General features: G+C 35.7%; 1 protein-coding gene across 5 annotated transcripts in view; it reads left to right on the plus strand.

The window, feature by feature from the left end:
* Positions 1–26,615, plus strand: part of FGF12 (fibroblast growth factor 12) — a 574,557-nt gene that overhangs the window by 526,819 nt on the left and 21,123 nt on the right. The gene's annotated exons all lie outside the window — the stretch shown is intronic.

Raw genomic sequence — 26,615 nt, forward strand, 5'->3', positions numbered from 1 at the left:
GAGTTGGTCCTTCATTGCCTCTCAAGAAAATGAGCACCCTTCCTGAATGGGCCATGCTGTCTAGTGTCTATGTCCAAGATGGTGGTAGAAGGACAGTAGTCAGTAGAGGATCCAAGGTCTAAGAATGGAAGCCATTCTTTTCTTAGCTCAAATTAGATTATATCTAAATTGGACATTCACTTCTTGGAGCCATATTTTAATAGTTTCACTGGCAATCTAGAACATACCTTATGCAAGACAAGCAAGACCATGAGGTAAGTAAAACCATATCATGCAGAATGGTTGACATACTGAGGATATTTAAGAATGAATGTGGCACTTACAAAACCTTTTCTTGTATCTGAAAAATGTGAGTCAATGGGAACCCAGATCATCAAGGCCAGGTTTCTGATTTACCTGGAACAAATCTTGTCCAGTTCTTTGGACTCTCTACCTTCCAATGAAACAGTTAAAACAACCAAAGCTAATATAACTTCACTCAGTGCATAGGTGCTGAAAGTGTCCTTGACATTCTTATTTAAAAGATTACAGTATTGTCATTAATTCTATTTTTTATTGGCAGTTCCATGATACAAAATGTTTCCTGTTTAAAATAACAAAAAGCTCAATGTTATATTAGTACAGTGATATATTATGTAGACAAGGACGTCTTATGTAGATTAAAAAATAGCTGTAGGTGTTCAGAAATTCTTGTTAAACCCATTCTTAGGACAGCAATATAAAATGTAAATCTTTTTTTTTTTTTCATTTTGAAAACAAAACTTGAGGAATATTTTTTCCACTCTGACCTTATTCGTAAATTCAAATGGTCTCTCCTTTAACTTTTAAAAACACTGTTCTATGATTTTATGAAAGAAAAATGCATAATGTAAGTATAGAGGGTAGGAAAATCATTGCTAATAACATTAAAAGCCTGTTGGAAGTAAGAAGATTTTTCCTGTTGCCTGCTCTATTTTTAAATGTATATATATTATTGTTCTGGTAGAAGGGTGTATGTATGTAAGTGTAAGAGACCATGAGAATGAAAGAGTGAGAGAAAAAGCAATTTGTCTTTCTAGTGAAAAGGCCATAATCAGTAGTTCCATTTTGTAAAAGTTTCCAGTTTGTAAAAGAATCACAAAGCCAGGAATCATCCGTTTCTCTCCACACTAAGTGAAAGTTTAGAGACCAATCCTTCAAGCCTGGAGGACAGTTCCTCCATTAGCACAAAAAGATTCACATTTCATGAGCTTGAAGCATGATTTCACCATGGTCCGTCCTGGAAATTAATGTTGGAACACGAGAGATCACCACTGTTGTGTACTCAGTGTGCTTAAATCACACAATGTTATCCTGTGCTCATGTGGCAAACACAGAATTAAAAGGGCCTAGAAAAAAATTTAGTATAACTGTCTTATTTTCTGGGGAGCCTTTCTCCTACCCTGTTTGTATATTTCTCTGTATCCCTCTTACTTGTTTAGGGCTTCATTATTTTACTTTTGCAAATACGAGTATACTTCTCTATATTGTGTCAGGATAGTCACCAATGCTAGAAACATGGAGGAAGAAGAGGTACCTCCAGAAAAAAATTGCTGGGGTGTCACAGACCTATTGTTGCTTTCTCTTGGGCTCACTCTAGTGAAAGCCTAAAGAGATGAACAGAAATAATAAATATTTTTTGGAACAGGTCATCATACTTCAGGATAATAAACAGAAAAGATAATCCATTGTACATATAGGATATTTTACAACTTACAAGACCTTTCCACTTACATTATCACATTTGTATTCTGATGCTTTTCATGGGTTAGGTATTGATTTACTGGGGTTTAAGAAGAGTACTTCAAAGAGAATTGGGCTTAGAATTTGACAAAATCCAATCATCAGTGTAAAGTTGGCTTATGCAAAAAGCATATTATAGTTCTGTTAAAGAATTAGTCGAATTTGGGGCGCCTGGGTGATGCAGTTGTTTAAGCCTCTGGCTCTTGATATTGGCTCAGGTCAAGATCTCAGGATCCTGGGTCCAGCTCTGCTTCGGGCTCTGCATTCAACAGGGAGGTGCCTTGAAGATTTCTCACCCTCTCCCTCTGACCTTCTCCCTTCTCACTCGTTTGTACGCTTTCTCTCTTTCTCTCTCTCTAAAAAAAAAAAATAAGCAAATCTTTAAGAAAAAAGAATTAGGGGCCCCTGGGTGGCTCAGTGGGCTAAAGCCTCTGCCTTTGGCTCAGGTTATGATCCCAGGGTCCTGGGATCGAGCCCCACATCGGGCTCTCTCCTCAGTGGGGAACCTTCTTCCCTCACCTCTCTCTGCCTGCCTCTCTGCCTACTTGTGATCTCTGTCTGTCAAATAAATAAAATAAAAAGAATTAGTTAAATTTTTCTAAAATGCGGGTGCTTTACAAATATTTTTAACTCACTAATCACTTGCCCTTTAAAATAATTTTTGATTCAGGGCACCTGGGTGACTCAGTTGGTTGAAAGTCCTACTCTTGATTTCAGCTCAGGTCATGATCTTAGGGGTCATTAGGGGCATGACCCAGGTCAGGCTCCCCTCTCACCAGGAATCAGCTTGAGATTCTCTCCCTCTCTCACACACACTCACTTTCTCTCACAAATAAATAAATCTTTAAAGGAAAGAAATAAAATAGTTTTTGGATGCATTTGGGAATTCTTGAAACATAAAGCTTCATGCCAGCTACATCTTCTATAAAGTGTTGTTTGTTACCGAGAAATGTATTATTTATTTAATATTTGTAAAGCTTTGACCATTGTTTGATCCTGAAGGATATGGATTAAAAAACGAAGTCTATGCAACATAATCTCAAAATAACTTAAATTCTTTTTCTTCTTCAAGACTACTTCCTCAAAAGCAAAACAATTAAAAAAAAAAAAAAAACAACAAAAACCCACCAAGAAATGAGACCCTTTCCATGAACTCTTATAAAGTATGCACCCACTGTAGGTGTCCCCCGTGATTTCCTTGAGCTTGCTGTGAAGCTACAGAATATGGAAAACTCCTCCTTGACATTCTATGCTTTACACAGTCTTCTTCCCTTCCCTCTTCGATTTTGACTTGCAAACACAAAAGGCCTAAACATACCTTGCTCCAAAGAAATAGGAATGGTAGAGACCAGGTAGCCAAATCAGAATCCTCTTTGGAGAGTGTCTTAGTTTGCTAGAACGGCCACAACAAAATACCACAGACTATAGTTTGAACAACAGAATTTACTTTCTCACCAGTCTGGGCTGCTGAAGTCCATGATCCAGAGGCCAACAGGGCTGGTTTGCTCTGAGACTGCTCTGCTTGCCTTGCAGGTCACCACCTTCTGGTTGCCTCTTCACCCATTGTCCTGCGCACACACACCCCTGCTGTCTCCTCTGTACCTGCTCTTCTTGTAAGGATGTGAAATCAGAATTGATTACAGTCCTATCGCAACAGGCTCACTTTAGTTTGTTTCCTCTTTAAACACCGAATCTTCAAATACAATCACATTCTGAGGTACTTAGAGTTAGGGTTTCAATGTGTGAATTTTGGAGGTACACAATCCAGCATGTAACAGAAGGCAAAAGGAGGGGAGAAGCTCCTCAGATTTATACTTTGAAATCCCAACTCATAAACAGATGACTCATTTTGATGACCAGCTAATCACTCCTTGGACAGAACAAGTTTCTTTCTCATTTTGGAACTGAAAAATACACCTTCGTCACAGAAGAGAATGCTATTGCTAAAGAGATTATCTAATTAATATTGTCTTTCTCTGAAGGATTCCTCCAAATGTGGGAATGAAGTGGGAAAGGAGAACAGGGACATGAAGGCAAGTTGAAAAGCCCCTCCAAGGTATCTCTAACAGGACAGGAGTTTTCAGAAAACTGAGGCTAAGATCCAGAAAGGCTACAGGCTATTGGCTCATGTGAAGATACTAATGTGGTTTTTGACATTAATGCACCAAGCCTACTCTAAATCCTTGATGACAAATCCAGGTCACAAGTACCCTTAGTGGAGGGAGGGACATATAAGTAATGTAACTTTGATAATTCTTAGATAGGGGAATGAAGACCTGATGTGGCCTGAACTTCAGACTTTCCTAAGAAGTTATAAATCTTACTTTGAAATGAAATATTATGAATTTGAAAACAAACAAAAAAAACACTCTAAACCTGTTGGGGTTAAATCAAGAATGTCCATGGGTCCCATCTGGATGGTTACCCATGGTCTTCCCCAAACACATTCAACCATATAGCTTTGTATTCCAACAAACTTATAAAGTAAGTATCATAATTCATATTTTATATATGAGAAAACTGAGGGTCATAGAAATTAAGGAACTTGCTGGCTTTACCCAACTGATAAATGACAGAGGCAGCATTGAAACCCTGTGTTGGATATCAAAGCCCCGAGTTTTCTTTTGTTTCATTCTACCTCTCAGCAAATGTATTTTAATCCAGGTATTATGGTACACAATTATTTCTAAAAGCTTACTTCTGAGGCATATTTCTTAACTGTCCACTATAGTTTTGAAAGAGAAAAGAAAAATACGAGTTATGGGACCCATAACCCTCTCTTTCTGTCACATCACCTGAAGCCTATTCCAACCAAGTCACCACCGCTCCACCTAGTGGCAATACTCTCTAATTGGAGGCCAAGAGCCACCTTTGGAAAACATCTTAAAATGGAAAGAAAAACGCATGCGTAGTTTTTGTAATCCCACACTACCTTTTGGAAATGCTGGAATAATCTTATCCTAAATGGTTAGGTTGTACAGAGCATGGACATCCTATGCTTAGAACTCATAGCATTGGACCATCTTTTAGGTCAGGCTATGTCACTAGTGACTCTTTGGACTCTATTCATTAGTAATGTCACACTGTCATTGGAATATTATAAAGTGATTTTGGATTAATAAAATAATTCTTTCCCTTCCCTTCTCTCAATCTCTACCTCCTAAATTCCTGTGTATTCTTCAGGGGTCAAATACAGCCTCTTCCAGGAAGTTCTTCTTAACCCTGATCCTTATCCAAGGAGATTTTAGATCTTGGATATCAACCCTTTGTCTGCGGTGTCATAGGCAAATATCTTCTCCCATTCCGTGGGTTGTCTCTTTGTTTTGTTGACTGTTTCCTTTGCTGTGCAGAAGCATTTTATCTTGATAAAGTCCCAAAAGTTCATTTTCACTTTTGTTTCCTTTGCCTTTGGAGACGTGTCTTGAAAGAAGTTGCTGTGGCCGATGTCAAAGAGGTTACTGCCTATGTTCTCCTCTAGGACTTTGATGGATTCCTGTCTCACATTGAGGTTTTTCATCCATTTTGAGTTTATCTTTATGTATGGTGTAAGAGAATGGTCAAGTTTCATTCTTCTGTATACAGTCATCCAATTTTCCCAACACCACTTATTGAAGAGACTGTCTTTTTTCCACTGGATATTTCTTCCTGTTTTGTCAAAGATTATTTGACTGTAGAGTTGAGGGTCCATATATGGGCTCTCTATTCTGTTCCTCTGGTTTATGTGTCTGTTTTTTGTGCCAGTACCATGCTGTCTGGGTGATCACAGCTTTGTAATGTAACTTGAAATCAGGCAAATTGATGCCCCCAGCTTTGTTTCTCTTTTTCAACATTTCCTTGGCGATTTGGGGTCTCTTCTGGTCCTATACAAATTTTAGGATTGTTTGTTCCAACACTTTGAAAAAAGCAGATGATATTTTGATCGGGATGGCATTGAAAGTATAGATTGCTCTGGGCACCATAGACAATTACACTACTGGGTATTTACCCCCAAAGATACAGATGTAGTTAGTGAAAGAAGGGCTGTATGCACCCCAGTGTTCATAGCAGCAATATCCACTGTAGAAAGAGCAGAGATGCCCTTCAACAGACGAATGAACATGCACAATGGATCCATATACACTATGGCATATTATTCAGCCATCAGAAAGGATGAACACCCAGCTTTTGCATCAACATGGATGGGACTGGAGGAGATTATGCTGAGTGAAATTGAAAGTCAATTATCATATGGTGTCACTTACTTGTGGAGCATAAGGAATAGCATCGAGGGCATTAGGAGAAGGAAAAAATGAAGGAGGGGGAATCGGAGGGGGAGACGAACCATGAGAGACTGTGGACTGTGGGGAAACAAACTGAGGGGTTGGGGGAACGGGTTGGGGGATGGTTTAGCCCTGTGCTGGGTATTCAGGAGGACGCATATTGCGCATATTGCATGGAGCACTGGGTGTTATACGGAAACAATGAATCTTGGAACACTACATCAAAAACTATTGATGTACTGTATGGTGACTAACATAACAATTTAAAAAATTTTTTTTAAAAAGATTTTACTGTTCAGTTTTACGCCTTGCAATATTGTGAAGTGTGACTAAAAGGACAATTAATCTCTATATCATTAACTGATTATCAGAACACAGAATTTAGATATTAGCTGAAAATATACATGAATTATATCATTATTTCAGTGGTTACTCAAAAATTAAACATCAAATATGCTTTTTTGTCAACCTCACATTAACCTTCTTTTACTTACCTTGGCTGACCCAGCTATAACTGATACACATGTACAACATGCATTGACCGTGAGAATATAGGCAAATATATGAAGGCAGTTTTATTGACCTGTTGATGAGAAATTGTTAAAAATAAATAGTACCTTAATTTTTGTCTTTGTTCAAATAAAGGCTGCATGTGTCAGAAACTAAAACTTGTCAAGTCTAGCATAATATCTCCTTCACATATTCTGCTCTCCCACACAGTAGTTTTAAATACAGCTTTTCAGCAGTTGAATGCTAGAAATTTGCATGCTGATTCCATTAGGGAAAATGGTCAGATTCTATTCAGATGGAATACAAGCTAAATCAGTGAGACACAGGGACACTTTGCCACTTGGCTTCAAGTTAAGAGAACAGCTTTGGTGTTGAGGTCGGCTTCCAGTGCTGGGTCTTTCCCTTTTATAAAATGGTTTAGAAAAGTTCCAAGTTTCCTTTTGGCTTCATTTCTAATAATCCAGACTTCTACTAAGGAGAAAAGATATTTAACATGCCAAACTGCAAAAATATCAGAAAAGAGCAAAGAGTGTTTGAACATGTTGGGTGCACTTCAGGGGAAACCAAAGTCAAATGCTAACTGCTTATCAGCCGTTGAACCCCAAACTTTAAGAAAAAGTTGTAAAAAGATTTTGAGATTAACATCAGGAAAAAGACAGAGGACTCATTCTAGACAGTGGCTCTTTTCAGTTTTTAAAAAGTTGTTTAATTTAATTTTTTAATTTTAATTTTTTTTTACATAGGAACGTGGAAATTAAAATAGGTAAAGAGTCCAAATTATTTCTCTTTCAGATTAAGTAGAATTTCATAAAATATGATTTAAGAGAAATTGGGTTGATGGTTTTTACAGTCAATGATCTGAAAATATAATTCTTTTTTTGAAATTTTACTTACTTATTTGTCAGAGAAAGAGAGAGAGAGAGAGAATGAGCATAAGCAGGGGGAGAGGCAGGCATAGGGAGAAGCAGGCTCCCTGCTGAGCAGGGAGACCAATGTGGGGCTCGATCCCATGATCCTGGCATCATGACCTGAGTTGAAGGCAGACACTTAACCAACTGAGCCACCCAGGCATCCCTGAAAATATAGTTCTTTACTTGGTGTTTCCTAAAAATGGTTTTATTTTATTTTTTTTTAGAAGAAAAACATTTTTTTATTACAGCATATTTACATCTGTCCAAAGTACTTATTTACTATAATACTGACTAATGTATAATACTGTACACAAAGAAAGAAGTTAAATGAGTTATAATTCAGTCAAAGTATAGCTGGCCATTTTAAAACTTACCACCGAATCTTTCTGGTATGAAATGTGATATCTGGCAATCTGGTCCAGTTCATTACATCAGGTCATTTGTATGTTCTTATTACCATTTTGATAGCATAGCAATGGATAGCGCATTGGACTTCTAAAAATGGTTTTAATAGAATTAATTTTTTTGGCGTTTCCTAAAAATGGCTTTAATAGAATTAAATTTTTTAAAAATGAAAGTATAGTCTTCTTGTTAGTCAGCTTTATATGTGCAGAACCATATATACGCATATATATATCTTACCATACAGATATGGTGAGATATATACACACACATATATATACACACACACACATATATATCAAAAAATCATGTACGCTTAAGTTAGTATTAAACAGCATTTTATGTAAGACTATGCAGGGCAGTGTGGGTATGTAGACACAAACTGAACAAGAACTGTGACATTTTGGATTATATCAAAAGAATGGGTTTATTCTTAAATGATTCACATGTAATTCTTAAAGTATTAACATCAAAAAAGAATCATTAGCATTTTATTTATATTCTTCAAGACCCAAAATATCATTTGTTTGCTTTTTTTAATACCCATGTTAATGGATTTTATCAACTTCAAATATATTTGAATTCCTACATAATTTGTTCTCAATTCAAGAAAATAATATCTCTTATAGACAACCTGCACAAAATTTTTATCTTTATCTAAGCTAACATAGAGTATGAAAAGGATGCTGAGTTATTTCTGTGTTTATTCTGTCATATTGTATGCTCCTTGAGAATGTATGATCCTGTTTATTTAAAAAAAAAAATGTTTCTCTTTCAGATATTTTCGGAAAGAATAAAGGCAATTTTGTTGATTGTTAACTGTGACCTTTAAATTGTTTTGTAAAACAAATAAGCAATTGTATAGTTGGATTATGAATTTTGTTTTCATGTTCGTTCGAAGGAGTTTTAATTCATTTATCAATGCTAGGCTTTGATGAACCATTACAAAGGCTATTTCACCAAACTATTCCAGATATTTTAAATAGGCTATATTTATCTATTCCTTTCTTATTCACAAACCTTTATGGAAAAGCTACCAGGTGCTAGGCACTGTGCCAGATTTGAAAAGTAAGGGAGAAATACTCATCTCCACCAAGTTGCACATAGTAAGGCGATATTTGCAAGTGTGCATAATATGAAATGAAAGTGAGCCTATGTTAAGACAGCCATGGATAAATTGCTTTGGTGTGATCAGAAAACAAAGATGATTTTCAGATGACAGTGAGAAGATTTTATGAAGGGAGTTAAATTTGAAGTAGGTCTTTACAAATAATTGATGCTACCTTGGACTTGTAATAATTGGGATTTGGGTTTACAAACAAATGTGAGAGGACTTGCCACGTGCCAAAGCACAGCAGAAGCAACAAATGAAATCTGTGTGTAAATTGTGATGGAATTGGTGGGAGATGTAAAGGTTCATAATATATAACCCGTTAAGATGGATGCATTTGTATGAGGTGACATAGCAGCCTAATGATGGAGATAAAGAGCATGAATTACCCACATGTGTTTGAATCATTTCTTCGTACAGATTTATGATCAAACACTATACAAACAGGAAGACAGGCAGGTAAACGTTCCTGCTTGTAGAACCATTTCTTTGGTCTACCATGTTTGTTGGGTCTGACAAAGCTTCACATGAGTGATTTGTCACATTTTCGTTTGCAAAAGAAAATGACTCTAGGATTAAGCTTTGAGTCCTGAATTACATATGAATCAAATTAAAAATGTGCACTAAGAGGACCATTAGGTTAAGTAGGATGGCCATTAAGCTTCAGAGTTGCATAGACCTGCCCCTGTCCTTTGATTCAGTGTTCTCTTTGTCCAGATACCAATTCTCATTTGAAGAACACAGTCTCTGCCCTGTTTTCCATCTTTAGGGGAAACTATTAGTTGAACTTACTCTGTTGTTATCCTGTTTATATAAAAGTGGTCATCCATTTTTGCCTTTTGCCTCTTGTTATGTTACCAATGCCTATTTTATGTAATAAGAGCAAAAGGACCTACAACCAAACTGGCTATAAACAAAGTGTGTTCGCTGTAACAGCAAACAGAGTGACACTGTGACAATTAAACCATGTTGGTAGAAGTCATTTGACTGCACAATTTTAAGTACAAAGCCTCTTTACCTGGTTGTCTTGATCTGTGAAAGGGCATAAATCCTAAGCAGAGCTCGGTGGCATAAAGAGAGAAGGTCCCTGGACTGGACTGGATATTGACGCTAAGCCTGACTCTGTTAGTTTCTGTCAGGATGATCTTAATTACTTCATTTCTGCCCTCTGGAGACCTTGATTTCTTCATCTGTAAAATGGACAGTCAGACTAGGTATTTGCAGCTTTAAATTTCAAGGATTCTATGTTCATTGTAAGGACAGAACTTGGGAACTTCCTTTGTTTTTAGTATCTTCTGTGAAGTCACGCAACTGTGCTTATCATCTCTCTGTCCGAATTACAGCACCCTCAGAACATGACAGAGGTGAAGTTTTCTCGGTAACCTTGGACTTTAGAGAAAAGCATTAAATGAACCACGCCCCTCAGTCCTGACTGCTCTTTAGAGGTGAATGTGTTTACTTTGAATCATCCTTCTGAAGGCACAGCATCACAGCAAGGTGCATTGCAGCAAAGATGTTTATATATATATATATATATATATATATATATATATATATAAACCTACCACTCTAGCTTTTCAATTCTATCGCAACTATTTGTCTAGCAGATTACTCGTCTGGCTGTCAAAGTAAAAGTGACTGGTGAGACTGTACGTGTGGGCTTGATTGAGGCTGAACAGAACACACCTGTGAGATGTAGTTTTCTAGCCCTGCCAGGGATAGAATGTCAGGTTTCCATTTACTCACACCTGCTGGGTATCTGCATAATACCAGGATTCATTCTTTATGCTTATTTTTTTTTTAATCTGACATTCCTTCTAGACTAATAAAAGGTTTTGTGATATGTGCAGTACCTTACAGCAACATCGCAGCAATCCTGCCTCACAGGTGTTCCATCGCCGCAGTGGATCCCAGCTTGTATTTCTCATTCATTGACCGTCACAGTAGCTCCTCACTGAGAAGTGTTCCAGCCACTGAGCCTTGTAACCACTGCCAGGAAGATGTAAAATGAAAGTGTAATTTAAACCCAGTGAGTAAGAAACACAAGCAAATTCTGGGGTGGTTTCTCCCAATGACAGTGGGAATATTTATATAGCATGCCTGGAGTGACACATTACCCCAGTAAAAAGACTTCACTGCATATTCATAGGGGAATTTCTGCCATTGTCTGGAAAGTCCACTGTGTTCATGCGAGCTTTGGTTGAAATTTAGAGTATTGCGGAAGAAATTTGGGGTCCCTGAATGTTGAGATTGATCCAAATCATGGAAAGGTTAGAAACTGAAACAAGTGAAGAAGTCTAAAAAAAGATGATTTTTTTTTTTTTTTTAATGTCTGTTCCTATCCTAAGGCTCAAGGTTATTCTGGCACTCTAATCAATATCACATGAAAGGTGGGGTAAGGGACCATCTTTATTTTCCTCCTCTCAGCTGCTCTGTTGGGGTGGTTTACTTAATGGGGGCTTTGCTGATCTTCCTTCAGTAACTTCTCGCAGGACATATACCATTCCTTGAAATGGGTTCAGGTGATCCTAGAGTATATCCTTGTAGTCATGAGGCTTTTGTTTGTTGCGTGAGCCGGGGTAAGTACATTTCTATTTCAGAGGCTAAGTTTTATCACATTTGAAATAGATTTCAAAATAGATTTATCACATTTGAAACAGATTTTAAAATAGGGATAGAATATCAGGTCTCCGTCTATTCACACCTGCTGGGTACCTGCATGGTATCAGGATTCATTCTCTTTGCCTTTTTTTTTTCCTTTTTTTAAAATCTGACATTCCTTCTAGGCTAATAAAAAGTTTTGTGGCGTGTGCTGTACCTTACAGCAACGTTGCAGGAATCCTGCTTGCTTCACTGTGCTTGAAACATTTTAAAAGTGGCTGTACTCTGTATTAGAGAACTGAAAGCCTTATTTAGTTAGTAGGTTAATTTTAGTTGGCCAATGATTTTTCCCACTTAATTTAATTTATTGTTTGAAGCCATCATCCATGTACAGAGCAGAGTTAAGTTTATTTCTTACAGCTCTGTTCTCCCACTACCCAAATCCCTTTCCAGGAGGCAAACAAACACCGACACCAACTTCTTGTGTAATCCCTCAAGAGACTTTCTAAACATAATATAAGCAAGTACCTACTTCTGCATATGTGCATTTATGTGCATATTTAACACAAATGGTAGCATGTACAAATGCACACATGCATTTTGGATTGTGTACATTTACTATAAATGGTGGTATGTACAAATATACACACTTACAGGTTGCTGCTTTGATGGAACAATGCATCTTAGACGTCTTTCATTAGCAATACATAATGCACTGCTTTGTTATATTTAGGTGCTGTATAATATTCCACTGTGTGGACGTGCCAATATTTATCTAATCCCCTATTGAAGGGCATTTAGGTTGTTTCCAGTATTTTGGTATTACAAGCATCATTACCATGAATATAATCTTGAAAACAGTCTGTTTTGCACACATGCCTTTATAGCTGCAGGTCAAATTCCCAAAAGTGGGTCAGTGGGTTTTTACATTAGAATATGAGAATTTATCTGCATTCCCTAATAGTAGTCCTTTGGCTGCACCCCACAAATATTGATATTTTGTGTTTCATTATTATTCAGCTAGACCTATTTTTAATATGCTCTGTGATTTCTTCCTTGCCTCATGGATTCTATATAAATCTGTTGTTTAATTCCAAATATTCAAGGCTCTTCAAGATATTTAAGTTTTATCAATTTCTAATTTAATTTTGTTGTCAGTGAACATACTCTATGAGATCTCCATCTTTTGACTTTTTATATGGGCTAGCATATAAATATTCATTTTGCTTTTGTTCAGTATGGTGCTCTATAATATTAATTAGGTCAGGTTTTTGATAGTGCTTCATTGAGTTTGCCGCACGTTCTAACAATTATTGAGAGAAGATTATTAACATTTCTAGTTATGATTGTGGATCTATTTGTTGGCTTCATTTAGTTCTGTCACTTTGCTTAATATATTTTGAAATGCTATTACTAAGCACATATGTAAGTAAGGTTATTATATCTAAATCCTGATGTACTAACCCCTGATTCCTATGAAATGTTCCCTTTTATCTCGACAATATTCCTTGTCTTGAAGTATACTTCAACTGCTTTTAATATAGCCATATCTACTTTCTTTTTTTTATTATGTTCAGTTAACCACTGTATGGTACATAATTAGTCTTTGGTGCACATCTACTTTCTGATGTCTGCTGTTGACGTGTATATCTTCTCTGTACTTGTACTTTCAACCTCTATGAGATGTAAGGATATCACTTACAGACAGACTATTGTTACATTTTGCATTTTTGTTTAGTCTTACAGGCTCTGCCTTTTAATTTTACTGTTTATTTTGTTTACATTGGATGTGATAATTGATATGGTAGGGTTTAAATCTACCATTTGCTATTGGTTTTCTATTTATCTCATCTGATTTTTATTTTTTCATTTTTATGTTTTCTTCATATTTCTTTTTAAGTAATGTGTTTTATGTTCCATTTAAATCCCTGTATTGGCTTCTTTTACTTTTTTTGGGGTATCGTATTTATGGTTTTTGTTATGGAGAGTGCAATAGGGGGTTTTACTTTATGACAGGCTACTTAGAATTAATATTAAGACAGCATAATATATAAGAGCTATTAAACAATATATTTCAATTAAACCTTTATCCTTTCTATAACATGTATATATAGATATATCTATACATTTACAGTTACATTAGAACCCTTTCAGTGCAATGTGTTTTTAAGAAAGATTTTATTTATTTATTTGACAGAGATCACAAGTAGGCAGAGAGGCAGGCTCCCCACTGAGCAGAGAGCCCGATATGGGGCTCTATCCCAGGACCCCGGGACCATGACCTGAGCCGAAGACAGAGGCTTTAACCCACTGAGCCACCCAGGCACCCCCAGGGCAATGTTTTTTTTAATCAAAAGAAGAAAAAGTATGTTCTTTTATATTTGTCAACATATTTATAATTTCCAGTGCTATTTATCCCTTCCTATATAACCTAGTTACCATCTGGCATAATTTCCCTCCAGCCTGAATAACATCTTTCTCATTTATTATGATATAAGTTTGCTAGAAGTGAATTCACTTATTTTGTTTAACTGGACATATTTTTACTTTACCTTACTAATTCTGAAATGCACTGGATATGGAATTATGGGTTGGTTCATTTTTTTTTTTTTTGTAGCATTTTAATGACTTCATTCCATTGTCTCTTTAATGACTCTTTCCATTGCTTACTGGTGCATGATGCGTCCTTTTCCCTTCTGTACTTCATTAACATTTTTTTTCTTTATCTTTACTTTTCAGGAGTTTATTATAAAGTACTTGACTATAGTTTGGGTGTATTTATCTTGCTTGGGATTTCCTTAGCTTCTTAGATCTACATCTGTAGGGTTTTTACATTTACTGTATTTGACAAATTTTAATGTTATTCATTGTTTCTGCTTTTACTTCTTTTTCTTCCACATAAGTTAGACTGCTTGATATTGTTGACAGGTTCCTGACTCTATGTGTGTGTGTTTGTGTGTGTGTGTGTGGTTAAATCTTTATTTATCAGTGTATTTTAGCTTGGATAATTTCAGTTAATTTGTCTTTAGTTTCACTGATGCTTTCATTGACCAGTTTCTGGTTTGTAAAGGAGGGCATGTATTGCATGGAGCACTGGTTGTTGTATATAAACAATGAATCTTGGAACATTGCATCAAAAACTAGGGATGTACTGTAAGGTGACTAACATAATACAACACACAAAAAAAAGTACATCCAATAATTTTTCCCCCTCAAATCTTGACTCTTTTTAGTTCTAAAATTTCCTTTGGTTCTTTTTTCCCATTATTTTCACTTTTTTTTTTTTTTTTTTGCTGATACTTCTTATTTGTTTACTGATTGTGTTCTTTCTCTTTAAGTCCTGCAACATCTATAGGAGCTATTTTAAAGTCCTTGTCTATTAATTTGAACATCTGGGTCACCTTCTGTTTTGTGTTTGTTTGATTTTATTGAGTGTTTAATTGGCTGATTATGAGTTGTATTATTGCTAGCTTATAACCGTGTTTGAAAATTTTGTATTGTATGTTAGACATTTCTATGATATGTTGTAGAATGCTTTGCATTATCTTTTGATAGAGATTATTTGTTTATTTCCTGGTGTTTAGATAAATAACTAGTAGATCTTCTTGACTTTTTTAGGGTATGTTTTTGTGTGTGTGCGTGCATGTGTTTGTGTGTGTGAAGTTTTGATTACTTTGCTTCTGTCTTTAATCCAGGGGGTTAGGGAACCTTATTTAGAGTGTGATCATTAACTCTAAACCGTGGCCATTCTGAGGTCTCCAGTGAATGTGAATTATCAAGGTCTATTGTTTCTGGCTTGTCTAGAAGTTTAGCATATACCAGCCCTGCACAACCTCTTGTATCTCTGTTGAGCTCTCAGTTCTGTAGTAGCTGCTCTAAGCTGGACCTTAGGGAGTCTTATCCTCAGCATGTTAGTCCATCTATAAGTCCAAGATCGTCAGGAAATTCCCATATAATCTCCTGACCTTCATTCCATCAGGTTTTTTTTCTCTGGCACCTTGATCTACAAATTGAATTTCCTTTAGCAGTCCTGAACTCCAATTTCTGCCTCCACAGTTCACAATAACCAGTGCTACCCTTCAGCTTTACTAACTCTCCATTCCAGAGTTGGGAAGTACCCCTTGCAGAAAACCAGGATCAGTATAGCACTTACTTCATATATTTTCTTTCTCTCAAAGATCATAGCCCAGCAATTTCAGATGACACGTGCCTGGAAACTGTGGCCTCATATTTTGTCCAGTGTTTATAATTATTACATCAGGAAGTTCAGTTTGACTGGTTATTCTGACTTTATGAAAGTTGACACATGGAGTTTTAAAAATTAAAAAACTGGGGGCCCTGGCTGGCTCAGTTGGTTAAACACCTGCCTTTGGCTCAGGTCATGATCCCAGGGTTCTGGGATCCAGCTCTCTGCTCAGTAGGGAGCCTGCTTCTCCCTCTCCCTCTGCCACTCTCCAATCTTCTTTCCATAAAGATTTTTAAAATCTTCAAAAAAATAAATAAAAATTGGAAATTTTCATGAAAATATATATTGCCAACCTTAGTTGGTAATTTCTAGGGCCCTTTAGAGTATTCAAAATGACTTCCCAAAAGGTATAACAATGGTTACATTGAACTATGGTAATTTGAAAATATCCCTACTTCCATCTTTACCAGCAGAAAGGAAAACAGAGGCTGAGGCACTGGAGGCACTCTTCATCTTTCATGAATGTGCTGAAGGTAATCAGTGTATTTGCCTTGATGTGCAAACTCATAGTTACATACTGTGTACATACTGTGCACTTCGCAAGAAACAATTGCGTTTTTGATAGAGAATCACACTGTTCCCTCAGTATCTGCTCCCTGTCGCTAGAATAGTCAGAATTCTGGAAATAATTTTGATAACAGTGAACGATAATATGATATATCTTCTTACCCACTGGTCTTCTCTAGTTTCCCATTCCTACCTCACTTCTATACTTGTAAGCTTTGGGCTAGAGGCTAAGCCAAAGGGTTATATGGCATTATGTCTCATTAGGAGATGTTAAAAACCTGAAAATCATATAATTTATCTCAGATTGATAAAAAGTCTTCTATCAGAAAAAGAAAAATAGATTCATCTGGTTACTCTGTAAATAATGGCCAAATTGAGCCTCAAGCAGCATTGCCTTGATTAGCCTCTTACAGGGAAAACACATTTTTTAAATTCTACAAGTAGAGTGACTTTTCTCAATCTACTGCTCAGGCTAATAACTCCTCTCATTTATGATATCAGATATAACCTAAAAAGTGTAACTAGAAGTAAATAACGTGAGTGATATCCCAAGTACAACATTAGGCACACCTTTATTGTCTCTTAATGATTCAACTGTATAGTGAAGATATTATTAATATTAGCTTATAGATAATAAAACTGAGCTTCAGAGAAATTAAATAACTTGTCCAAGTTAAAAAAAAATTGGGGATTTGAATCTTTATGTCTGTCAGCTTCCAAAATTGTTTCCAATATACCACAATTTTCATTATTTTATGATGGTTTAAATTTACCTTGTTGTCTTATAAGATATTGCAAGGAATGTGTTAACAAAGAGGCTTTATTTATAGAGAAATTAGCTCAGTAGTTTTCCAGTAAAAATTATCTCAAAAGTATATAGATAAAGATTCTATATCTGCTGAAGATTTTTTTCGGTTATAAAACTAGATTTGTTCTAGTAAAAGCAACTCGTTTTTTTTTTTTTTAAGTGTTTCATTTGAGATAATGTGTTTTAGCATTTTTTTGCCTCTTGTCAGGATGGAAAACAAAAGTTCTCTTGCTTGACTTAATATCATTATGTCTGACAACATAGCTGACAGAACAACTGCTAATATACCAAGGATTTTCAAATTCTGTACATCTAAAAGCCATTAAAAAGTTAGCAAAGCAGAAGCTTTACATCCAAATATTCTGAGGTTATAAGCAAAGGAACTATCTATCTTTGGAGTTGTTGGACATAAATTGTTGCAAGAATCAAGTTTTTTCTTTCTTTCTTCCTTATATACAACCCAATAAAAAGGTAGCACAGGAAACAGGAGAGATGATTTTGCACATGGAAAAGATTTTGCTTTTTAATTGGAAAGAAAAAAATAAAAATGAGAAGTCCCTTTGTATCTAGCATATATTTGAAAAGTCAGTAATTTCTAGATGTCAAAGAGTCATTAGTCATAACTACTTATATAATAGCAAAGTTTATTTCCTCTGATTACATTTTTTATTTTGTTTGCCTAATAACAATATATTACCACAAGGTTTGGTAGGTAAGCACTGTTTTTTTTTTTTCTTTAATAACAGTATCTTATATAGACTCCTTAATTTCAAGAAATTATTTAGCTATTGAATATGAATGATGAAGCTATGGAAAGTTTATATCAAAAGGGACATTTGGGATTACCTAATTTAACAAAGTCTCTTTTATACTTAGGGGAACAAGGAACCTAAGACAGAAAGCGATCTTCCCAATTTGAACAGATTACAGATATACAGGAATAAAAATCTTGGTTTCATGATGCTTTTCACCAAATTATTTTGACTAAGAGTAGATTTTTTTTTTAATTCCAACAACTATGGAATACATGGAGTATGAGGGAAATTAACTATCATGTTGCTCACCTTCATAGAGCTTAATTCATATGTAATATCATGCCAACTAGTGTTAAGTTATGGGGGAAAAAAAGCAAGGTAAAGGATTAGAAAGTGAGGAGGAGGTGCTAAATTACGTAAGGCAGTCAGGGAAGCTCTCTGAGATAGTCAGATCTGAATAGTGACCTGAATGAAATGAGAGCAAACCGTTTTAGCATGAAGACGTTTTCAAGAACTGAGGATCTCAATTGAGAGAGACTTGAAATGAGTTATGCTTGTTTTTGAGAAACAGCAAGGGGACTAGTGGCTGCAGTGCAATGAGTGTTCACTCATCCATTGCACATTCATCCCATGGAGTATAGTAGCTAGAGCGTTAAGGAGGGAATGGAGATCTGCAAAGAATTAGGCTACCATTCAGTTATATTAAGTATGCAGTATTATACAAGTCATGTATTCCTAGTTTAGTATTTTGCAAGTAAAGCTAGGAGGAGCAAAAGTGTTTGTGAGTGATGTCACTCCAAAATCTAGAGATTTTGTCATTCTGAAGTCAAATTCTTTTATGTGAAATAAGTACTTTAAAATAATTGTATAGGTCTTTATTGGTATCAAAGAGCTTATATACATGTGTTGCATAATTTGATCATTATAGTTTCATGAATCTGTAGGAAACATATCTTCAGGTTACAGTGGAGGAAGTTGAGGTTCAGAGAGGTTAACTGATTTGCCAAAGGTTGGTTTGACAATTTGGAAAATTGTTACTTTATAGTAAACCAGAAATTTAGAGAATGAAAATGATTTTACAGAAAATATTTATTGTGCGTTTCTTCATATGTTATGGGCAACTCTCTTTTCTAGTCTGTTCATTTTATGTTTTATTATTATTATAGGAACTTGCAAATGGTAAGTTTTAACTTAGGCAGTTTTACAAGCACTATTTAAATAAAACTTGCAAGTATGTGGATTATATAATGGCCTATAATAAAAAATGAGAATTAGGGGCACCTGGGTGGCTCAGTGGGTTAAGCCGCTGCCTTCGGCTCAGGTCATGATCTCAGAGTCCTGGGATCGAGTCCCGAATCGGGCTCCCTGCTCAGCAGGGAGCCTGCTTCCCTCTCTCTCTCTGCCTGCCTCTCCATCTACTTGTGATTTCTTTCTGTCAAATAAATAAATAAAATCTTTAAAAAAAATGAGAATTAGAATAAGTGAGTTGGAGGGAAAACATTTTTTCTTAAATAAATTAATGTGATTCAAAAGTGTAATGTTTTCATCGTGAACAAAATTTGTCCACAACTTATGAATGAATGATTGTTAATGCTATAAAATTGCCATGTACAATATGCTAGGTGATGCCGTGGGGAAAAAACAAACAAACAAACAAACTTTATTTTGAAAGAAGGATAAAGGTTTGAGGGAAATAATATCTGTCATTTCACTTAATCTTTGCCACTTTTTTTTGACCCTTCTGTGAGTTTTTTTTAATTAACACATAGCATACATTAAAAAGTGTGCAAATCATAATAGAGCTCAATTAATTTTCATGAAGTGTACACACACATATAACCAGCTCCCAAGATCAAGAAATAGATCATTACCAGCACCTCAAAGTCCCTCCCCTTGCTTTGTTCAAACAACTACCCTCACTGAACACTATCCTGAATTCTATCATAATAGATTAGTTTTAGCCACTTTTCTCCTTTATATAAATGGAATCATTCAGTGTATAGTAGTTATTATTTTTTTTAAGATTTTATTTATTTATTTGACAGACAGAGATCACAGGTAGGCAGAGAGGCAGGCAGAGAGAGAAGAAGGGAAGCAGGCTCCCTGCTGAGCAGAGAGCCCAATTGTGGGGGGAGCTAGGACTCTGGGACCAGCACCCGAGCTGATGGCAGAGGCTTTAACCCACTGAGCCACCCAGGCGCCCCAATAGTAGTTATTTTTGTTTGTTTGCTTCTTTTGTTCCACATTATGTTGGTGAGAATCATTCATATTACTGCTTACAGTTGTACTGTATTTATTCTCATGGTTCTATAGTATTTTATGATTGTCTGAGTATACTGCATATCTGTTCTACTATTGATGGTCATTTGGGTTGTTTTTACTTGTGGGCCATTATAAATAGTGTTGTTATGACCATTCTTGTAAATGTCTTTTAGGAGAGAGAGAGAGAGAAATAGGTTTTATTTGTATATAAATCCAGGAACAGAATTGGGATTACCTAGTTTAACAACGTCTCTTTTACACTTAGGGGAATAAGGAACCTAAGACAGAAAATGATCTTTTTTACATTTTAAAAGTGTAAAAAAGATCTCTTTTACACTTAAAAAGATCACTTAAAGTGATCTCTTTTACACTTAGGGGAACAAGGAACCTAAGACAGAAAGTGATCTTCCCAATTTGAACAGATTACAGATATACAGGAATAAAAATCCTGGTTTCATGAAGCTTTTTCACCAAGTTTATTTTGACTAAGAGTAGTTTTTTTCAAACAAACACTGCCAAAGAGTTTTCCAAAATGTTTTTACCAATGTATCCTCCTATCATTTATGTGTAAGATGTTCCACATCCCTGTCAACACTTGGCATTTTCCATCTTTTCAGGTCAGCTTTGCTTGAATACAATCCATGGTGGATCGTTTCCAGCTTTTTTGAAGTATTGTTGTCAATTAAGAATTGTTATGATATATGTATACATTGTGAGATACTTATCACAATTAAACTAATGAACATATACATCACTTCACATAGCTGCCTTTTTTTTCCCTTTCTTCCTTTTTTTTTTTTTTTTTTTTTTTTTGGAGGCGGGGGCGGGGAGGGTGCCAGCACTACCTTATGGTCTAACAATCAGTCCCACTTGGGAATAAATCCCAAGGAAATGAAATCAGGATCTTGAAGACATAGCTATAGTCCCATCTTCATTTTAGCATTATTCATAATAATGAAGATAAGGAAACAACCTCAGTATCTGTTGGTGGTTGATGAATAAAGAAGATATGGTATTAATAAATATACAATGAGATATTATTCAGCCTTAAAAAGAAGAAAATCTTACCATTTACAATATCATAGATGAAGCTGGTGGACATTAAGCTAAGAGAAATAAACTGAATGCAAAAGACAAACCCTGCTTAATCTTACTTCAGTGTGGAATTTTGAGTAGCTAAACTTGTAGAAGCAGAGAGTATAATCGTGGTTACCAGGAACTAGAAGAGGGAAATGTGATATTGGTCAAGGGATATAAAATCTTAGTTAGGTAAGATGAAGAGGTTTTTTGCACAATGTGACTGAAGTCATCAATATTTTGTTATATACTTGAAATTTAGTAGAAGGGCAGACCTTAAATATCTTTACCAATTTTTTAATGTGAGAATTTTTATCTCACTTTATAGATGAAAGAACACAGATTTATCAAAATTAAATGGCGTGTCCAAGACCACACAACTTAAGAAAGAGTCAATACTGCCATTCAGTTCTGTCTTCTCACACAGTCTTTGCTGTTTCCTTGGCTTAGAATATTTTGATTTAATTCAACAAGAATAAATTGAGCACTGAATATGCTGGATTTCCTAATAAACAGTGAGGAGTAACATGGTTTTGTGAGCAAAGCTCAGAATGTCTAGGAGAGGAACAAGAAAAAACATGATATGAGAAGCAGAGTGAATTAAATACTGCAACAAAACAAAACACTAAAACCAATACTATGAGAAGTTAAATGAAGAAAAGTTCACAATTACCTATAATGGCTGAGAGGAGCATTTGTTATGTCCTCTTAGATAGAAAAATGGAACAGCCTAAGCAAAGTCGAGTTTGGTATTGGGAAGTGTGGGCATGTCAAAGGACTTGTAGGTGATAAACACATTATTGGCAGTGATAGTCAACCATGGAAAAAATGTAACATTTTAACCATCAAATACCCTAAATGTCTCCTTATTCCTCATGGTATTTCTGTTTATAGGAGAAAGCCAGGAGGTGGGAAGGGCCAAAGCTAAAATAGTTACAGGCGGCTGGGGAAGAAGGGTCTCATTCTGGATAATGGCAGACACAAGACTGGAGGGGAGAAACCAGAACCTGTGCAGGACATCAATGCAGAGAGAAGAGTAAGGAAGAAACTGCATAGCGGAGAGAGATCAAAGTAGAGTATGGAACTGTGAGGTTGGGGATCAGAGGGAGGAACCATACAGAGAGTAGATAAGAATCAGAGGAAATGGAGTGAGACTGGAAGGGATCCTGAGTGGTTGCCCTGGGCTTAAGAGATATTCCAATTTTCCTTATCATCTGGATGGAAATGGGTGGGTGTTGTTATCTTCCTAGGACAAGGCAGCTTGAGAAGGTATTTGGAACATGAAAAAGAACTGGTCACATAATGACTTGTACAATGCTAGACCAAAAAAAAGTGTTGTTTTTCATTAAAAATGCTGCTAAGGAAGTGTGTTCTCAAAAGTAATTTCAGAACCCTATGAGAGATCTTGTTCATATTTCACTGAAATTCAGGTCAACTCAAGCTGCATAAACTTAACATTTGGAAAGATTTATTTTTAACTTTTTTTTTTTTTTAAGATTTGGAAAGTTTCTGGAGTAATAAGTGTGAAGAGTAAGCAGCATTTTACAAACCTACGTACATGATGTGTATGTGGAGATGTTTGTTTCATCAACAAATATTTCTACAAGTGTTGCTCTGTACCTACAATGAACTGATTGCTTGGCGTAATATAAACACAATTCGTAAGATGCAATATGGCTACTGGTTAGTCTTTCAAAAATAGAAAAAAAGCCTCCTGATTCCACTTATTATTTACTCTTAAGCTTTCATTATATGCACTGGATTTAGGTAGTCTCGGATTTTATCACCTTTGGCTCCAAGCCTGCTTGTCTCCATTACACACTAGATTTATTGTCATTCCGAACACAACTTTTTTTTAACCTCAGATCCTTTTCTGAATATATGTGATTGTCTAGATGTTTGACGAAAGCTTTAATATTTTTTTTTAAGTATGTGTGTCTGTGTAATTTGTTTTAGCTATAGTGGGAACAATCTATGTAGGATAAAACTTATAGCATAGGGTTCTGCATGCTGGAACAGATAGAAACTTCTATAACAAAAACACAGATTTAATTTCTAGTTACATGATTGATTGCATTTTTCTTGCTATAAGTGAAAATTTAAGAAGAATAATGAGTTGGAGTTTTGTAAATTCTGAAAGTTTACAGCATGCTTCCATGTTCTTCATTTTACTTTCCTTAAAATAACCCAATTTATAGTTGCGAATGTGAAATTCAAAGTTTAATCACTCACTTAAGGTCCCATGGCTAGTAGGTATGGATCCAGAAGCAAAACTGATTTTTTATTCTAAGTCTAGGACATTTCATTTCTCATTACACAAAAAGAGAGGAATAGCAACTATATTTAAATTCTTTGATATCCACCTTCATATTATATCGAAACTATGTAAGTAGTGTAAAGGTTCCACTTAGAATGATTATCCAGGTTTACTCAATGATCATAAGCTTTTCTCACCATTTCTAGAAGGTTGTCTGTGCACTTAGCTTCTGACATTTTTTCCACTTGAAATGTTTTGCCCTGCCCAAGTGTTAGTTGACTCATTTCTGAATTCTGACTCTGCATAACCCCTTTGGAATGATGTTAAATGGGATACTTCTCTTGACTTTTCATTTCCGATTAGGACCTGGGTGCTCTGTCTGAGGTCCACCTTGCCAGCTCAGAAGTTCCAATCCCTGCCTAATGCTATTCCTGGCTCATGTCCCTGCCTTATATCCTGCATTTTTGCTGTTTCAAGAGCAGACTTGAAACAATTGTGAAACTTGTTCATTATTATCAAAACAAAAATGCATTATTGCCAAAACAGAAATAACACTTTTGTTTAGTAAATAATGAACTCAAGGTGTAGTAATTATCTTTAGTGGATATGGGTTTTATGACGGCTTGTCTCAGACTGGCAGCTTGGCATGAAAGGCAGGCTTGCTTATGCAGTAGAAATCAGTGTGCCATTGCAAAAAGTATTGAACCAGCAACCAGGAGCTCATGGTCTAGCCGAATGCCTGGATCTCCCTGTAACTTCCTGTGACTCTCAGAGCAGTTATGTCAGTATCATGGGCTTTAATTACTTTGTTTTTGTTTGGTTTCAGAGAGAGAGAAGGAGAGAGGGTGTAGGCATGCACATGCATGTGGAGGGACTAGATGGAGAGAGAATCTTAAGCAGGCTCCGAACTGGAGCTGGATGTGGGGCTCCGTCTCACCACCCGAGATCATCACCTGAGCCCAAATCAAGAGTCTGGCACTTTAGGGACTGAGCCCCCGCCCAGGAGCTGTCTTCGGTTACTCTGTTAAATAAAATCACCAAATTGAGCCATCACTAAGCAGATTTGAATCTATCTCTAAGTTTTCATGTCTGTGAAGTATACTTCTAAATAAATAAGTTGTGTCAATATATCATGAGATCTGTACACAATTCCGTGTCTCATATATTTCTTTTCTTATGTTTCATTTATTCATGGAATTTTCAAGAGTCCCTTAGTATCTAGGGCTGACTAGTACTAAGCTAGACCTAGAAACAAAAGCTGTGAGATTATTTTGATTAGTCTGTTTTTAATATATATATATATATACTAGTACATAATATATATCTATACTAGTTCATAATACATATCTATATATTATGTATAGATATTATTATATATAATATATTATTATATATAATATAATAAATAATAATAAAATAAAGGCAGGCTTTATTTATTATTATATAATATAATATATCATATATTATTATATATATTATATATATTATTATCTATATTATATATAGATATATATTATGTACTAGTAAATAAATTGTAAAAAAATATATATAGCTAGTAAAATCTATAGTAAATTTTAGCATTTTCTGTCTTTTAATCCAGTCCTGGAAGAAAACCAGAGCTTCAAGTTATCTTATAAATTGAATTGAATCACTTTGTTTCCTCTACATGGCAATGATTAAACTTTGTCCTAAAAGTTATAAAAAATTATAAAAGTCCTGGGGCACCTGGGTGGCTCAGTGGGTTAAAGCCTCTGCCTTTGGCTCAGGTCATCCCAGGGTCCTGGGATCAAGCCCCGCATCGTGCTCTCTGCTCAGCAGGGAGCCTGCTTCCTCCTCTCTGCCTACCTCTCTGCCTACTTGTGATCTCTGTCTGTTAAATAAGTTAAAAAAAAAAAAATCAAGGGAGTTTCTTAAGCAGTGTCTTTTTATCGCTGACGGCCTTCACCAACATCCATCGATGCACCACTGTAGCTGTCTGCGGATGAATCCAGGGGACTAGGCTGTATCGCCTAGCAGGACATGTTTTAACCCAGTGTTAGTCCGGCATATTCAGTAACTGAACTGCAGGTGTAACTGCGTTAAACCACTGGACCCTTAACACTGCAAGGGTTACGAGGGAGAGATTTTTCAAGTACATGGCAAAGAAAGCAGTGACGATTGTGAATGTGTTTCTCTCATAGAATTCTTATTTACATATAGTTGAAGAAGATGCTATCACATTTGTTTTTCTTCTGCCTATCTTAGAAGGGAAGGAATTTCTTCATTATGTGAAATATATTTTGTCCATTTGACATGTTAGGATTTGATTTCATTGTATTGATTATAAAATCTCATTGTAAGTCACTAAACAAGACTTAGGCAGAAAAGGTGATCTTGAGAGGCAGTGATTGTGAAGCATGAAATATGAGCTCTGGCATTGATGCAGCAGTGTGTGTGTGTGTGTGTGTGTGTGTGTGTGTGTAACTTTGAATTCATCAGATAACCATTTAGTTGTCTTACTTATCCAATGGTGAGGTGGAAGGAATGAAGTTTCCTTCTTGAATTAAACTCTTATTCTATGTTTTATTGAAGATCACACAATGTAGTAGTAATATTTTTTCTACAGTTATCCCTCGGTATGTTGCCTGAATTTTGATTATCAAGTTTAAAAAATGTTACAAAGAGATTAAATGAAAAGTTACTGACATTAAGCAAAAGGTTAATACACCTATGATTTTATGGAACAAATTTTGACTGCATAATAGATTTGTGTACATATAAGGTAGTCCCTTCAGAAACATCTGTGAGCCTGTGTGCAGTTGTATTTGATTTTGGTTCCCAGGGATACATTGTACATGGTAAGGGCCTTTAAAATGTGCAGTAGTCAATCTCTTTAAATTTACAAAATATTTTACTGGGACCAAACCTGGGCACAGCCTTGAATGATGTTAGTCCAATGAGTGATTCAAGCCTGTAGCTGTGTTCTATGAAGTAAACGTTGTTTAGAAGGGAAATCTTGCTTCTTGATTTTGTATGATGAATCTTTGTAACTGAGTGCCACTAGAAATTACGTGCAATTGCCTTTGGTTTGTTCTTAATACAGGACCAATATTTTTCAAGTTCATTGCATTTAAAAATTTGCAAGTTCACTTTTAAAACTGTTCTCTCT

The sequence above is a fragment of the Mustela nigripes genome, chromosome 2, assembly GCF_022355385.1.
Source record: "Mustela nigripes isolate SB6536 chromosome 2, MUSNIG.SB6536, whole genome shotgun sequence".
In the NCBI taxonomy this organism is placed as follows: Eukaryota; Metazoa; Chordata; class Mammalia; order Carnivora; family Mustelidae; genus Mustela; species Mustela nigripes.